Source organism: Meles meles, chromosome 18 (genome assembly GCF_922984935.1).
Source record: "Meles meles chromosome 18, mMelMel3.1 paternal haplotype, whole genome shotgun sequence".
Taxonomy (NCBI): domain Eukaryota; kingdom Metazoa; phylum Chordata; class Mammalia; order Carnivora; family Mustelidae; genus Meles; species Meles meles.
In genome coordinates, this window is record NC_060083.1 from 45,975,771 (window position 1) to 45,993,734 (window position 17,964).

Genomic DNA, 17,964 nt, shown 5'->3' on the forward strand with positions numbered 1-17,964 from the left:
TCTCACTTCCCAAGTGAAGAAACTGAGGCTTATATGAATTTACGCGAGGCCTAGTAAGAAGTACTAGACTCCTAGTAAGAAGTGGAGTCTGAATTCAAACAGGGTCAGCCTGAGTCAAGAGCCCCACCTCTAAACCTCCACTCCTTGACCTCAGACTAGACATTTATCCAGTGGGAACTGGTATAGGGAAAGCCCAGCACTGGGAACGTTGAAGCTGATGGCTGATGAGAGCCGGAGGAAGGCAGGGCACTGAAGACCAAGGAGGAAAGAGCTAGGGCAGGCTTAGGAGGCCCTCCTTCCCTCCAGACCTCCACAACCCCAACCTCACCCAAGGTCAGACCAAGTAACCAAATGGCTAGAGTGGGATTGATTGATGAGCTCCCACAGCCTACAAGGGTGTAGGGTCAGTAAATATGGATAGAGGGCTGTGTAGGAGTAGGAAAATACCTTTTCCTCTATCATCTTTTTTTTATATTGTTTCCTTTTCTTTTTTTTTAATTAAGATTTTTTTTTTATTTGACAGAGGGAGAGAGATCACAAGTAGGCAGAGAGGCAGGCAGAGAGAGAGGGGGAAGCAGGCTCCCTGCTGAGCAGAGAGCCCAATGTAGGGCTCGATCCCAGGACCCTGAGATCATGATCTGAGCCGAAGGGAGAGGCTTAACCCACTGAGCCACCCAGGCGCCCCTCCTCTATCTTTTCAAGTTCTCCACTAGGAACCCCTGTAATAAAAGGCAGATTAATGAGACAAAAAGCATACAGATTTATTTAAGGTGAGTTGTAAGTGGCATGGGAGCCTGCAGGAGGAAATGAAGACCCAAAGAAATTGTTAAACCTGGTACACCTGGGTGGCTCAGTCAGTTGGGCATCTGCCTTCGGCTCAGGTCATGGTCCCAGAATTCTGGGACCGAGTTCCACATCGGGCTCTCTTTTTGGCGGAGAGTCTGCTTCTCCCTCTGCCTGCCACTCCCCCTGATTGTGCTCTCTCTCTCTGACAAATATATTTTAAAAAGAAAGAAAGGAAGGGCGCCTAGGTGGCTCAGTGGGTTAAAGCCTATGCCTTCGGCTCAGGTCATGGTCTCAGGTCATGGGGCTCTCTGCTCAGTGGGGAGCCTGCTTCCTCCTCTCTCTCTCTGCCTGCCTCTCTGATTACTTGTGATCTGTCTGTCAAGTATATAAATAAAAATCTTTTAAAAAATAAAATAAAAAGAAAGAAAGGAAGGAAGAAAGAAATAGTTAAACCTGAGTGGCTTTCTGCTAGGTTTGATGAAGAGTAGAAAGCTGTAGAGAGATATGATAGGATAAAGAGTACCAGGTAAATATCGTCAACTGAGAGAAATGTAGCAAGGTCTGTTCATTTAGCTTCTTCCCAGTATCCCTCAGTCTTCAGAGATAAGGGTGTTTCTTTCCAGCAGGTTCAGAGGGCACTTCTCACGTGGCAGTTTTATGAACTGCTTCAGGGCATTGGAAAACCCTTTGTGTACCTGTCATGTTTTGAATTCCTTTAACTTGAAATATTCAATATGTCCCGGTGCCATATTTGGGGGTAGCCGTCCCGGACTCTATCCGCTGGAGCCTGCATCCTGTGGAAGGCACAAATGTGGGTTACTGGTTTATTTATTTGGTTTGGTTTGCATGGTTGGGGGAAGGTGACTTGCTTATCTGTGAAATCAGATTTTTGTTCCTTTCTCATCTGGAGGGACATTTGGGACGGTGAAACCAAGAGCTGTCTCTGTTTGGGCCCTGTGGGCCCAGTTGTGTCTCCTGAGGAGTCCTGGGTACAACTTGATGGGGAGCAAGTCTCTGGTGGCTATGTGAGGGACTGTCCCTGGGCCCCTCCTATGGCTCCCTCCCACTGCTCCTATAGGGAGAGATAAGAATAACCCAAACCTTCATCTCAAATTTGCTCTGATAATCCCACCAATACTGTCAAAGAGCTGTCACTGTATAGCTTCCACCATTTTGTGGAAGAGGACATGGAGGCTAAGGCAGGTAGAGTCACTTGGCCAAAGTCATACATGTAGTAGGTGAAGAGCTAGAACCAGAACCCCATGGCCTTCCCAAGCCTCTCTTAAACTAACAACAAGGGGCACCTGGGTGGCTCAGTGGGTTAAGCCTCTGCCTTCGGCTCAGATCATGATCCCAGGGTTCTGGGATCGAGCCCCACATTGGGCTCTCTGCTCAGTGGGGGGCCTGCTTCCCCCTCCGCCTGCCTCTCTGCCTACTTGTGATCTCTCTCTCTGTCAAATAAGTAAATAAGATCTTTTCAAAAAAACTAATAACAGGGGCACCTGGGTGGCTCAGTGGATTAAGCCGCTGCCTTCGGCTCAGGCCATGATCTCAGGGTCCTGGGATCGAGCCCCACATCGGGCTCTCTGCTCAGCAGGGAGCCTGCTTCCCCCTCTCTCTCTGCCTGCCTCTCTGCCTACTTGTGATCTCTCTCTCTGTCAAATAAATAAATAAATAAATCTTTAAAAAAAAAAAAACAAAACTAATAACAGTAGTACTTACTGCACATTTTAGTATTTACATGCAATTTATGGGTATCATTTCATTAATCTAAAAATAAACCAACTAGTTGATAACATCATTATCTTCATTGGGCAGATGAAGAGGAAAGGCTCAGAGAGGTCAAATAATTTGTTCTTGGTCACACAGCTACTAAAATTCAAATGCGATGTGTTCATCCCAGCTCACACGTAGCAAAGACAGGAGCTCAAGTGTGTCAATTGGGATGGAATTTAGGACAGTGGGAAGAAAGCAGCCTATGGTATCTGTAATCCCCAAAGGCATTCAAATGCAACTCAAATTAAAAAACAGGCGGGCCTGGCTGGCTCAGTTAGAGGAGTACATGACTCTTGATCTCAGGGTTGTGAGTTCAGACCCTACAAGAGGTAGAATTTACTTAATTAAAAAAAAAAAATGAAGAGGTGCTTGGGTGGTTCAGTCTGTTAAGCATTTGCCTTTGGCTCAGGTCATGATCCCAGAGTCTAGGGATCGAGCCCCACCTCGGGCTGCCTGCTCAGCGGGGAGTCTGCTTCTTCCTCTCCCTCTGTGTCCCACACCCCGTGCTCTCTCTCTCTCTCTCTCTCTAATAAATAAATAAAATACTTTAAAATTTTTTTAAATTTTAATCTTTAAAAAATGAATTTAAATAATTAAACAAACAAACAACCCCCGCCCTCCTGCCCGCTGCAGGACTCCTCTACACTACACCAGTTCCTGGAGGACAGTCTTCAGCCTATATATTCCTCTACTCATGAAACATTTATTGTGTGCCTAGTCTGAAGCTCTGGGTGCTGGAGATACTGAAGTGACTTGGCAGAAGGGGTCCTGCATTGAGTTTATGTTCTGGCAGTGGGGGAAAGTGGGGAGAGACACAATACACAAGTAAACAAGTGAGATCATTTCAGAGACGGCCAGGTGCAGAGAGAGGAACACCCAGTGCTGTGATACAGGGAGACGGGACTGAGAGGAGCTAGGTGAAACTACTTCAAATTCAGCCACAGTTCTGCAGAGGTGACATTTGAGCTGAGAGCCGGGTCTGATAAACTGGGGCAGACAGTTCCAGGCAGAGGCAGGGCGGAGAGCAGAAGGCTCTGTACTCAGAAAGGGCCCCACCCTTGGGTTAACACACCCGGGGGGGGGGGGGGTTAACGGTTACATCTTGACATTCTTAATGTGCTCCACATTTCATTTTCTACTGGGCCCTGTAGCCAGTCCAAGCGAGAGGGACCACAAGGAGTGGGGGAAGAGGATTTAGAGGTAAAGCCGGGACCACCCCTCCCTCCCCCCCGGGAGCCAGAGCTTACTCCACACACAAGGGAAGTCTTTCACAGATCCCATCAGGGCACCTGTCTGACTCAGTTGCTAGAGCGTGTGACTCATGTGACTCTTGATCTCAGGGTTGTGAATTCAAGCCCCAAGCTGAGTGTAGAGCTTACTTTAAAAATAAATAAATAGGGGCGCCTGGGTGGCTCAATGGGTTAAAGGCTCTGCCTTTGGCTCAGGTCATGGTCCCAGGGTTCTGGGATGGAGTCTCTCATCGGGCTCTCTGCTCCGCAGCGAGCCTGCTTCCCTTCCTCTCTCTCTGCCTGCCTCTCTGCCTACTTGTGATCTCTGTCTGTCAAATAAATAATAAATAAAATCCTAAAAAAAAAAAAAAAATGACTTCCAGGGGGTACCTGCCAGCTCAGTTGGTTGAGCAAGGGTCTATTGATCTCAGGGTCATGAGTTTGAGCCCCACCTCATCAGGTGTACAGTTTCCCTTAAAAAAAAAAAAAAAAAAAAAAGACTTCCGGGTTCCCGGTGTGAGTCACTAGGTGGAATATGGAATCATTCACTGAGATTGGGAAAGTTGTGTGGGCAGTGGACAAATTCGGGAGGGTATCAAGAGTTGCACTTTCTGAATTTTCTATTTATTTAAAGCTTTTAATTTTTAAGTCATCTCTGCACTCACCATGGAGCTTGAACCCACAGCCCTGAGATCAGGAGTCACAAACGCCACTGACTGTACCAGCCAGGTGCCCCAAGAGTTGCACTTTAGACATGCTAAGTCTGAGATGTCTCTGAGAATTTAAATGGAGAGGAAAGAAAATCAATTGTCTATATGGATATTTTAAAAGATTTTATTTATTTATTTGACAGAGAGAGAGACCACAAGTAGGCAGAGAGAGAGGGGGAAGCAGGCTCCCCGCTGAGCAGACAGCCCGATGTGGGGCTCAATCCCAGGAGCCCAAGATCACAATCTGAGCCGAAGGCAGAGGCTTAACCCACTGAGCCACCCAGGCGCCCCATCTATATGGATCTTGACTTCAGAGGAGATTCTCAAAATGGGGTCAGAATAACATAGAGTGCTTGTTAAAAATGCAAACTATGGTGCCTCACCCCAGTTCTGCCAAATCAAGAAGGAGCCTGTAAGAAGCACAGTGTTGGGAGGGCACCTGGCTGGGTCCCAGTTGGTTGGCCATCTGACTCTTGGTTTCCTCTTGATCTCAGGGTTGTGGGATCGAGCCCCGCATTTACCACCGCATTAAGCCCGATGTGGGGCTGGGAACTCAGCCCGGAGTCGGCTTAAGACTCTCTCCACCCCTCTTCCCTGCTCTGGCTTGTGTATGTGCACGCATGCTCGCGCTCTTTCTCGCAAATAAATAAATCTTAAAAAAAAAAAAAAAAAAAAAAGCACAGTATGGGTTCAGACTTTTCTTGGCGCTCATTGTCATATATAAAGTTTAAAAGGCGAAAGAGTTATTTGATCTGAAGAGAAACCAGAGTATATGTGCATATCTAAAGTTTAAGATCACTGTAACCGATTCAAAAAAATTTTTTTGAGCTGAGGACAGTTACGAGAGCGATGGAAAGGGGGAGCATTTGAAAAGGTGGTACACCACGGGCGGAAACTAAGTAGACAAGAAACACTGGACTGGAAACCGGACTTTGGTGGGTATCGAGGTAGCAGGGGACCCAGAGGGAGAGGGAACAAGGAGAGGGTTAGAAGGGAGGTTGTTTACCATATCCTGTTTTGGCCCTTGTGTAGTGCCCAGCTTGGGTCAATCACACGCCCCAGTGCCCAGTTCGCCCGGCGGACCAGGAAGTGAACAAACAGCTCCTAGAGCTGCAATGGGTATGTGTGTGCTGCCACCTACCGACCGACTTAGGTAATGCAGGCGCCTTCGAGCCTCCTGGTCCACCCCAAGATCTCAGATCCTGGGTTTCCAAGCTGGGAATCTCCCTCTCCAAGCAGCCTCCTGCTCTGAGCAGGAGGTCCGTTAGCGCCAACAGGGATTTAATGAAGCAGTTTCGGGGAGGAGTCTTAAACTGCACCCCCGAATGCCTGGTCAGAATCAGAAACTACTTCCTGAACCTGAATTCCTCCCATCCCCACTACACCCCACTGATTTGCCAGGATTTGGAGCCTCTGCTCAGGGCTATTCCTGCCTTTCCTGAGCTGATCATCTAGTGTGGGGGCCAATAAATCAACCCATACATTTACTTGATAAGTAAACAATGCAAGAGAAGTCCCAAGGTGCTGCCACCGGAGGGGAGATGATCAGTTCTAGTTCTGGGGTAGGAAGGTTCAAAAGGGTAAGAAGGAACAGCGGAGGTGGAAAGGTGGAAGTGGAGGCTGTCTTTGGAGAATGGCTCCAGTTTGGCTCAGCAGGGAAGGGAGAATATATACCAAGCAGAGGAAATGAGAAGGATGGTGGGACTTCCAATTCCAGTAAGTTATTCTAGATAGTTATTCAGACCAACCTCCCCACTGAAAGCAACTGCAAATGCTTTATAAAAAATAATAAACATCTCCTTAACAATATCGGAAATAGGGGCGCCTAGGTGGCTCAGTTAAAGCCTCTGCCTTCAGCTCAGGGCATGATCCCAGGGTCCTGGGGTCGAGTGCCACATCAGGCTCTCTGCTCGGCAGGGAGCCTGCTTCCCTTCCTCTCTCTCTGCCTGCTTCTGTGCCTACTTGTGATCTCTGTCTGCCAAATAAATAAATAAAATCTTTAAAAAATCAGAAATATATGACAACAGAGTTATAAATTAGGCCAAAGCCTAAGGGAAAATGGAATCCCAGAAAGGCACTGGAATATGGAAATGAAGTGACCCAGAATGCAGAAAAGAGGGGCAAAAAAGACAAAAGAGGTTGAGAAACATGGAGGATACACGGGAACTGTCTAACATAGCTTCATCAGAGTTCTAGGAGGAAATGACCAGAGAGTGTGGCAAGGGCGAGATTTGAAAGATAATGGTTAAGAATTTCCCAGTACTGGTGAGGCATCAGTCCACAAGTTCTGGAAGCCCAGAGAATCCCAAGCAAATTAAATAAAATAAAATTCACATGTAGGGATGCCTGGGTGGCTGAGTTGGTTAAGCATCTGCCTTCAGCTCAGGTCATAATCCCAGGGGCCTGGGTTTGAATCCCCCATCGTGCTCCCTACTCAGAGGGGATCCTGCTTCTCCCTCTGCCTGCTGCTTCCCCTGCTTGTGCACTCTCTCTCTCTGACAAATTAATTAATTAACTAATTTTAAAAAGAATCCACATATAGCTATATTACAATGAAACTTTAGAGTGACAAGTCTAGAAAGAAAATCTTTTTTTTTATTTTTTATTTTTTTTTTAAGATTTTATTTATTTATTTGACAGAGAGATCACAAGTAGGCAGAGAAGCAGGCAGAGAGAGAGGAGGAAGCAGGCTCCCTGCTGAGCAGAGAGCCCGATGTGGGCCTCGATCCCAGGACCCTGGGATCATGACCTGAGCCGAAGGCAGAGGCTTTAACCCACTGAGCCATCCAGGCACCCAAGAAAATCTTTTTTTAAAAAGATGGTATTTATTCCTTCGGCTCAGGTCATGATCCCAGGGTCCTGGGATGGAGTCTCACATTGGGCTCCTTGCTTGGCAGGGAAACTGCTTCTCTCTCCGCCTCTGCCTGCCACTCTGCCTGCTTGTGTGTACTCTCTCTCTCTCTCTCTCTCTCCCCCTCCCTCTCTGACAAATAAATAAATATAATCTTTTTAAAAAAGATTATTTAAATATTTAAATATATATTTATTATTATATTTAAATATATATTAAATATATTTAAATATAATCTTTTTTTAAAAGATTATATTTATTTATTTGAGTCAGAGAGGGAGAGAAAGAGAGCATGAGTGGTGGGGAGGGGCAGAGGGAGAGGGAGAAGGAGACTCCCTGCTGAGCAAGAAGCCTGATGTGGGGCTTGATCCCAAGACCCTGACATCATAACCTGAGCTGAAGACAGACGCTTAACCGACTGAGCCACCCAGGTGGCCCTAGAAATAAAAGAGCAGTCTTCTCATCGGCAGTAATGGAAACTAGAAGACAGTGGAATGATATCTTGAACATGATGAAAGAAAATAATTTCTGGGGGACGTTGGGTGGCTCAGTTGGTTAAAGGGTCTGCCTTCAACTCAGATCATAATCCCAGGGTCCTGGGATCAGGCCCCTCTTTGGGATCCCTTCTCAGTGAGGAGTCTGCTTCTCCCTCTGCCCCTCTACCCCCACTCGTGCTCTCTCTCACTCTCAAATGAATAAGTAAAATCTTAAAAAAAGAAAAAAAAAAAAAAAGAATTTCTGGGGTACCTGGCTGGCTCCATTGGTAGAGCATGTGACTCTTGATCTCAGGGTCATGAGTTCCAGTCCCATGTTGGCATAGAAATTACTCAAAAAATAACTTCTAAAAAAATCAAATAACTTCTGACCTAGAGTTCAAGAGCAAATTTTCAAACAAGAAAAACTAAGAGAGTTTGCCATTAGCAGAGCTTCACTCTGCTAATTCTGGAAGGAAATTCTAAAGGATGCAACTCAGACAGAAGGAAAGTGATCAGACACAGAAGGTCTGAGCTGCGAGAAGGAATGAACTCTTGTGCATGAATGTTCATAACAGCATTACTCATAATAACCAAAAAGTGAAAACAACCCAAATGCCCATAAACTGATGAATACAAAAACAAACTGTGGTCTGTCCATACAATGGAATCGGTCACAAAAAGAAATAAGTATTGAGACATGTTAGGACATGGAGGAACCTTGAAAGCATTGTATTCAGTGAAAGAAGCCAAACACAAAGGTCCACATGTTGTGTGATTCCATGTACAAGAAATGTCCAGAATAGGCAAATCCATAGACATAGGCAGAAGGTAGATTCGTGGCTGCCAGGGGCTTCCGGAAGAAAAGAATGGGGAGTGGCCGCCAAAGAGTACGGGATCTCTTTTTAAAGATTTTATTTATTTATTTGACAGAGAGAGAGATCACAAGTAGGCAGAGAGGCAGGCAGAGGGAGAGGGGGAAGCAGGCTCCCCTGCGGAGCAGAGAGCCGGATGTGGGCCTCGATCCCAGGACCCTGAAACCATGACCTGAGCTGAAGGCAGAGGCTTAACCCACTAAGCCACCCAGGCGCCCCAAGTGATTCCTTTTCATAAGGGAATGTTTTCACGTGCGTAAAGTTTACACAAATTGTCCTTTTGACATAACGTGGAAGAATCCTGGCATCATTATGGAGGCAGGTGGAAGGTAAGTAAAGGTATTGGTCAGCTTTGGACTTTGATGCACATTGTAGCTGTTAGCGTACAGGCCTGTACGTAAATGTGGGACGTCATTCGTAGCACAATCCTTAAGGAATAGAAACACAAGTGCAGGAATGACAGGAAGGCCTAGTGTGGCGCTTGGGGGATCCAGTTCAATCCCGTCACCGTAACCCCTGCTGCCTGAGATTAGGGTTATCGGAGGAAGAAGACAGAGGTTAGAAGAACCACAAGCAGGACCTTAAGGGTCGCCTGATTCACTCTACTCCTTCACACAGCACTTGCTGTCATTTATCTGGTAGGTGCTGGCTCCTCCTGGGGGCCACGGTGGGCCACAGTCTCTGCCTTCGTGAAACTGTGTGGCCAGGAAGGGAGGCCGGAGGTGTGACCCAGACCATACTGCACAGGGACCTGCGGCTCAGACTGAGAAACTCACCGTGGATGCCGAGAGCTGGGGAAAGTCCCTGAAGAGTTTCCAGGAGGGGATGACGTGATCATTCCAGCTGCGGAGCAGAATGGATTGGAAGGAGACGGGAGTGGGAACACAGAGCTGCTCCGGGATTCTCGCCTACAGACAGGGAGGCCGGAGTGTGGTGGGCAGATGGGGGAGAGAGTAAACGGAAAGGCCTGGAAGTGGGGGTGTGGGAAGGGAGGAGCCCAGGAATCTTGGGGTTCAGGCAGAGGTCCAGGGACTTGCCAGGGTCCTCGCAGAGCTGGTGGCTGAGCCAAAGCTGAGAGCGGACCAGGGTCTTTCCACCGCACGGCTGGGGACATGCCCACATCCTAGAAGAAATCCGGGCAGATGAGAACCAGACATTCTGGAACAGGGAGGCCCAGATCCGGGATCCTGAGCCTGTATGTGATGGTTAAACGTAAGAGAGTCCAGGTCCGAGGCCCAGATAAGAACCTGGGCTCAGCACCAGAGCTCACACACAGAAATGGGGTCGGCAAAGAGTAGAGCAGACGGCTGTCAGCAGAGCCACTGACCGGCCCCCCACTTCACCGCTGCCTTATCCTAGGCCTTTCCCCAACCTCCCTGAGTCTTAGCTTCTGCGGTGGACAGATTCTCAGACAGCCTCCCCCTCCTCATGTTCACACCCTGGTGGGATCCTCTTCCCTCGACTGTGGACACGACCCACGACCTGCTTCTAACTCTGTAGAATATGGCAAAGGGGAGGAGATGTCACTCACATGCTTAATCTCATCGTAGAAGACGGCCTCCGGCTCATCAACCCACTCCAGAGACACTCTTGGCTGGCTTGGTGAAGCAAATGGTCACGTTAGGTGGGACGGTGAGTGTCGTGTGTCAGCTGGGCGAGGCTGTCTGGCACACAGTCATTCCATCGCAGGCGGAGCTAGGTGGAGGTAATTTGTAGGTGTGGTTAGCATCTACAAGCCGTTGACATTAAGTAACGATTCTTCTTGGTAATGTGGGTGGGCTCATCCAGTCGATTGAAAAATCCTTAAAAATGAAACCAAAGTTTCCCTGAGAAATAAAGAAGAAATTCTGTCTCAAGACAACAGCATCAGTTCCTGTCTGAGAGTTTCCAGTGTGCCAGTCGGCCTGATGGATTTCAGACTTGCCAGCCCCCACAGTTATGGAAGCCAATTTCTTGGAATAAATATCTTTAGACACACACACATCCTACTGGTGAAATTTCTCTGGAAGACACTGACTGATACATGGGGAAAGCCCAGGTGGAAAGGAAATGCCTTCAGCCAACAGCCAGCAAGAAGCTGGACCCCGCAATCTTGTCCCCTGGAGGAAATGGGTTTTGCCAACAATCTGGTCGAATTTGGAAATAATCTCTTCTCCAGTCAAACCTCCAGATAAGAAAACAATTCAGAAGACATCTCCAACCTTGACCCAATAAGCTGCATCTGGACCTCTAGCCCATAGAAACTATGAAATAATAAATGCGTGTTGCAGGGCGCCTGGGTGGCTCAATGGGTTAAGCCTCTGCCTTTGGCTCAGGTCATGATCTCTGGGTCCTGGGATTGAGCCCCGTGTTGGGCTCTCTGCTCAGTGGGGAGTCGGCTTCTCCTCCTCTCTCTGCTCCTCCCCCTGCTTATGCTCACTCTCTCTCTGTCAAATAAATAAAATATTTTTAAAAGATTTTATTTATTTATTTGACAGAAAGAGAGATCACAAGTAGGCAGAGAAGCAGACAGAGAAGGGGGAGGGGAAGCAGTCCTCTCATGGGGCTATTCTGGGGCTTCAGAGAACTAATCCAACAGTATGCTTTTTTCTTTTTTTTTAAGATTTTATTTATTTATTTGACAGAGAGAGGGAACACAGAGGGAGTGGGAGAGGGAGAAGCAGTCTTCCTGCTGAGATGCGGGGCTCGATCCCAGGACCCTGGGATCATGACCTGAGCTTAAAGCCGACGCTTAACGACTGAGCCCCCCCAGGCGCCCCTAATCCAACAGTATGCTTCTCAGAGTGCCTACATTCAGTGCACAACAAATCAATAAATGTTAGCCCTAATTTTTCCAAAATTATTCAGCAGCAAAGAAGCAGAAACAGAAATAAGAAATGTCCAGATTCCTGAAGCACCTGGACTCACCATATCTCACATGAGTGGAAAAAGAGGGTTGATTATTTCAGAGAAGCAGGAGGTTACGTGACAGTTCCGTGCACACACCCTGGTGTCACACGGGCGCACTCCAGTCGGCTCTGCCATCTGTCACCTGTGTCCAAGAATAGCCCCTGCCCCATAGTAGGGCTAGATGAGTCTTAGCTGCAAGGTTAATAATGATATCGTTAGGGTTTTGGCATGATGATGGTTTTATTATTATTACTATCACCATTATTATATCTGTCTCTAACTCCTAGGCCTAGAAATTAATATAGTACATGTTTATACCAAGGGAACAGATAAAGAATGGATACGAACCCACGCTTCAGAGATTCAGAATTTACTCATTCTGAATAAACTTCCTACATCCTTGTCAAGAGATTCCGATTGTGTGATCTCCTCGGGGGTGTCTGGGGATCTGGAAGGACCACATCCAGCACAGAACTTGCCCGCACACAGTTCTGTTACCCCCCTCCCCTAACTTAGGCACCCTTCACTCCTGCCGCCGCCCCAGGCGCCCACGTCCGGCAGAGGGCGCTGTGGCCTCAAAATGCAGCCCGCAGCCGGTTCCCGCCTCCCTCTCCTAGAGGCCAGAAGCTCGGGAGGGAGGGTACCCGCAAGGGGGTGGGCCTGACTCCCATCAGACCATTTGTCCTAACTAGTCCCTTTCTCCAAGCACTCAGCAAACTCCCTGTCACCACTGCTGGCTGCTTTTCCTAACCTCGCCCTGCTCTTTGAAGGCTCCAGAACTCTAGACCTCCCTTCCTAGAGCCTCAGAAACTGCATTTCAGCAATGAATCATACCGGCCTTATGCTGTTCTGTTACTGTTTCCAAATTCCATGGCAGCACAGCTATAAACCTCCGTCTGGCCCTCTGAAGAGCCTTCTGCCAGCCACCCACAGCCTTCTCTTCTCCAGTCCCGTTCCAGCTTCTCCAGACAAAACTCACTCACCCCACCCAGCTCACTTCTGCTCCTATCCGCTGCAGGGGGAGGACTATTTCTTTCATTCAGTCTTTCAGCTAACAATTGTATGGGGCCAAGGTTAGCATCACGCAGAGACAAAGACAGCCAACCTTTACTGAGCACTACTGCTATGTGCCAAATGTTGTCCTAAGCACTTCACATACTCTTCACGGTACCCCCATGAGGCTCGATAGACCCATTTTACAGATGAGACAACTAAGGCACAGAGTGGTTAAGGGACATAAAGGTCATACAGTTAGTGACTGAGCTAGTATTCAAAGCCAGGCTGTCTGGCTCCAACAACTGGGCTTCTTAAACAACATGGCATCTGGACTCTCCATACAGACGCAGGGCTCTATCCCTGATCCTCAGAACCTCACTGTCCAATATGGCCACCACTAACTACGTGACTGCTGAGCACATGACTAATCAGTTACTGAGAGGCGCTGTAAGTGTAAAATACCCACTGAATTCCAAAGACTTCGTCTGAAAAAATCTATATAAAATACAGCAATAAAGGGGTGCCCTTCTAGCTCAGTTGGAAGAACGTGCAACTCTTCATCTTGGGGGTATGAGTTCGGGCCCCACGTAGGGCGTAGAGATTACTCAAAAAAAAAAAAACTTTAAATACATACATATTTATGTATATATATATAGCAATGTACACATATATAATTAATAATTCTTACATTGATTACATGTAGAAGTGATATTTTTTATATATTCAGTTAAAAAATATATCATCAAAATTAACATCACTTTTTCTTTTTTTTTTTTTAAGATTTTATTTACTTACTTGAGAAAGAGAATGGGAGAGACAGAACTTGATCCAAGAGGGGGGGTAGAGGGAGAGGGAAAAGCAGACACTCCTCGCGGAGCAGGGAGCCCAATGTGGGGGTCGATCCCAGGACCCTGGGATCATGACCTGAGCCAAAGGCAGACATTCAACCAAGTGAGCCACCCAGACGCCCCTCTTTTTACTTTTGAACACATGGTCACTAATAGAACATTCAAATGGCATAGATGCCTCACCTTCTATTTCTGGAGGACAGAGTTCTAGGAGCTCTCAGCCCAGTGAGAGAGACAGGATCTCCAGTAATTCTAAACCAAGCAAAAATGTGGTGTGTGTCCTGAGAAGTGAGACTAAGGTGGTACAGGAGCCCAGGGAAGCTTTCAGCATGGACTCAGAACTCCAGAGTTCTGCAGGATTCCACCCTGGAGAGAGAAGCAATGGGGACAGCCAATGCCAAAGCTACAAAACAGAGGGAACCCCAAGTCAACCGGGAGATGGGACATGGAGTGCTTCTGGGACGATTGGAGGGAGCCAAGGCTGGTGGGCCCTCAGACTGTGGGGTGGGAGGTAGGGGGCTCTGACTGTGGCATGGAAAGCTCTTGGCAGGTTGGAGTTCCAGGAACCCAAGGCTGGGAAGGGCCCTAGGGACTGGAGAAGTTGCCAGCTCAGGCTCCAGCAGGGGTGGGGAGGGAGAAAGGGGAAGTGGGTGGGGCAATGAGTGGCAGGTGGGCCCTCCCTCTCCTCCTCCTCCCTGCCACTCCCAGAGGGGAGTACAAGGACCAAACTCCTCAGAGGAGGTTGCTGTGAGAGGATAACTTGTGAGGAGCATTTCCTGCCTCTGGCTCACAACTGCTTCCTGCCCAGAGCTCCCAACACTTGACCCCCATTAAATTCTTTCCTCCCAGGGGAGGTGGGTGGCCAGGAAGGCCTCACCACCTCTGCAGGTCCAGGGATCCAAGCCCCTCAGCAGCCAAAGGAGGGAGGATCCCAGGTGTCCAGAGGCTGAGCCTTCACCAGCCCTTCTAAGAATCTGGACTCCAGGCCTCATGGTGAAACTTCTGGACAGGGAGTCACCCTGCCTCCCTCCCCTCGCGGAGAGGACTCAGCTTTTCTGTGTTCTAGCCTCTCTACTCCTTTGAGCCCCTCAGCTCTGGGCGGGAACTCTTTTTCATTTATGGGGCATATTTTTTTCCCAAACAGAAGTTAGGGGTTTCTAAAGGGAAAGGGGGGATGGCGGTTATGTGCAAATCCCACAGGAAATAATCCTAAGTGATTCCTTCTCTAGAACCACCTGGGGTCTCCCTCTGCAGTTTCCTCCCTGGTTGTGCGGTGAGACCAGGTTCCCAGGAAGTGAATTTTGAGAGTCCACTGGCGGTTGGTGAAAGAGGTCAGAACTTTCTTTCTTACTTCCCAAGCCTAAACCATGCCCTCCCACACTTGTGGGGGTAGTGTAATATCAATACTTAAAATGGGTAGAGGATCCCCCCAAAAAACCCCAGCTCAGCTCAGTTCAAACCTCAGGTTCTGCCTCTAAGTCACACCTGTCTTATTGCTTTCATACATCCTGGAGCCCCCTAGAAGCCCACCGTACCAGCCAGGAATCCTGGATTCCTCCAAAAATGCTGCACTGAGAGCTGAGATGAGCCCTGGGGAGACTTAGCCCCTTGACCTGACCTTGTCCCTGGATCACCAGCTGAGTCACAGTTTGGGACATCTCGCCCCATCCTCCACATACTCTTTAGAGCCGGGGCAGAATTCCCTTAGAGGGGGCGCCTGAGTGGCTCAGTGGGTTAAGCCTCTGCCTTCGGCTCAGGTCATGATCTCAGGGTCCTGGGGCTCCAGGGTCCTGGGATCGAGCCCCACATCCAGCTCTCTGCTCAGAGGGAGCCTGCTTCCCCCTCTCCCTACCTGCCTCTCTGCCTACTTGTGATCTCTGTCAAATAAACAAATAAAATATTTAAAAAAAAAAAAAAAGAATTCCCTTAGAGGATGGGATCTCCGCTTCCAGGTATGCTCAGCCTGGGTACAAGGAGAAAGGAAGGCCCTGTGGGAGCGACAGGCCTAGAGGGCAGACCCATTAGGGTAGCCCTGCAACCCAGAGCCCCTTCTGTACCTAGGGCTCCCCCTGGTGGCGACGGTAAGAGACGACCAGAGACCTGGACAGAAGAAGAAGCGGACCCTGGAGGAAACTACTAATGGGGATCATACTTTTTTCCCCTTCCCTCACTCGTACGTACCCCTACCCCACCCTCCACAGGGACCAGACGCCAAGGAGTGGATTTGTGTGAGCCTGAAAAGGGCCCTGGAGTTCTTTCTCCACTTTCATTTTTCAGGCTGTACCACATTGGCCCTGCCTGGCTGGAGTGGAATCCAGGCTCTAGGTTCCCAGACCTACCCTGAGACACCGTCAGTGAAGAGGGAGCCCACACTGCGGCGGCAAAGGTCTGGTCAGCCAGAGGAGACTCCTCCCCGCCCTCAGCACCCCGTGCCCTACACCACCAGCTCACCCTCTCCCCGTCCTAAAACCTTCTCTTCCTTCCATCTCGCCCCTCCTACGGATCCAAAACCTAAGCCACATTTGGAGAGGAGGTTGCAAGTGGAAAGAGAGGAAGGAAGGGGCAGAGAAGGGGGTCCTCCGGCCTGTGCAAGCTCTGTCCCTCCCCAAGCCGCCCAGGTTTGGCCCTTCTGGGTGCTCTAAGGAAGCCGGCTGACTAACCCAGAGCTGGGGGTGGGGCAGTGAGGAGGGGAGGGTGCAGGGAGGAGGAAGAGGGAGGAGGGGAAGGGAGCCCAGGCGTGGAGGCCGGGTTTGGGAGGTGAGGGGCTCTTCCCCCTCAGCCCCGTGGGTTGCAAAGAATTGCTAATTGCAACTAAACGAGGCCTCGGTATGGGGGAAGGGGCAGTCGCTCGGCTGTCAGGGGCTGCCGCCTCTTTGAGTGCCGGGGGAAGGCCAGGCCAGCCTGCTCTTCTCATGTAAAGCAGCTTTTTGTCTGGGGGAGCCAGGGCTGGGGCCAGGGGCTGGGGAAGGGGCCCAAGCCATTAGCAAGCTTCTTGTTCCCCAGAAAGGGAGCCGGGCGCCGGTGACTTCTCGGAGTGAGGACACCCCCTCCGCCGCCGCTGCCTCCGAGCTTTTTTATGATGGGGCTTGATGGGGTGCTGCCCAGCAGGAGGGGGGTGGGCCCGGGATCCCAGCACCCCCCTTGCGGGGCTGTGGGAAAAAACTGAGCACAAAGAAGGGGGCTGGCCCAGCCGAGTTGGGAGACAGGGCAGCTCTGATCCTGCGCTGCCCTGAGCTTGAAGTACCCCTTGCTGGAACCCCTTCCCAGAAAATGGACTCGGTAGCCACGCGGACCTTATCTGGTCAGCCCGGCCCCGGTTTCAGACTTCCTCATCCACTTTGCCAACCTTCTGAATGTTTTGTACTATGGGGAGTGGGAAAGGTCTGGAAGATCTAAGCCTGAGCCCAACCAGGGAGGAGAAGGAATCGAACCTCTGGAGAAATCCTCTAAACACAGGACCCTGGGGCCACGGTAACTTTTTAAAAAGACTGGAGAGTGCTGCCTTCTAATTTGGATGCGCAATTTTGTGAGTGTCTATAAACTTGGACAAGAGATTACATAACCTTGAGCCTCAGTTTTCTCATCTATAAAATGGGGGCAAGAGCAACCATGCACTCAAAGTTCTCACGAAGATACAGACAGGCAAAGTACCCGGCAGGGCGGGCGCTAGTTCTCAGTGTGTTCCCTTCCCTTCTGGAAACATCCATCCTTCTACAAGCACACATGTTCCAAGGATAATGAGGTCTGGGCACTTCACACTTGTATAACACTTTACAGTTTCCAGAATGCACGTGTCAGCTCTCAGACAATAACCATAAGTGGAACAGGTCTTTGCCCCCTACATTGGTGGGGTGGAGAATATTCCGAGAGGAGAAGTCAGATCCCCTGACTCTCCCCACCTCCCCACCCCCCACCTCCACCCTGGCTCCTCCCACTCACTCCTGTGAGCCCAGCTCGAAGATGGGGCAATGGAGCCCAGGGCTGGCCGGGGAGGCCAGCTTGCCTTGGTGGCCACCTTTCATCCAGGGGGGCTGCCTCCCCTTCCTTCCTGTCTTTATATTTTGGAGACCCCGCGGTATCTCCGCATCCCAGTGTGTTGCCCTTGCTGGAGCCCTGCCGGCTAGACACCCACCCAGAGGATCCTGATCCCAGAGGGCCTTCGGCCAAGGGGTTCTGGCTTTGGGCCAGGGCCTTTCTCATTGCCTGGCTCCCTCCCCACAGGCCCCTAATCCCTCTCACCCAGCAGGAAGCCCTTAAGCTGCCTTTTCAGCGGCCTTCCCCAGCCCGCTGCGGGCTCTGGGCCTTTCTATACCACCCTGGGCAGAAGCTATGTTGTACAAGCTGGAGGGAGCACCCCCGCAAAGAGGTCAAGGTGCCCACGGGAGTTTCCAGCTCTAGCAGCCTCTCCTCCTGGTCACCTCTTCGGGCTTACCCCCCTCTAGTCCACTCCCTGGGCTTCCGTGGCACAGACAGCCCTGGCTAACTTGCATCAAAGTCACAGGCTGGGTCCAGGTGGGGGTAGGGATGCTAG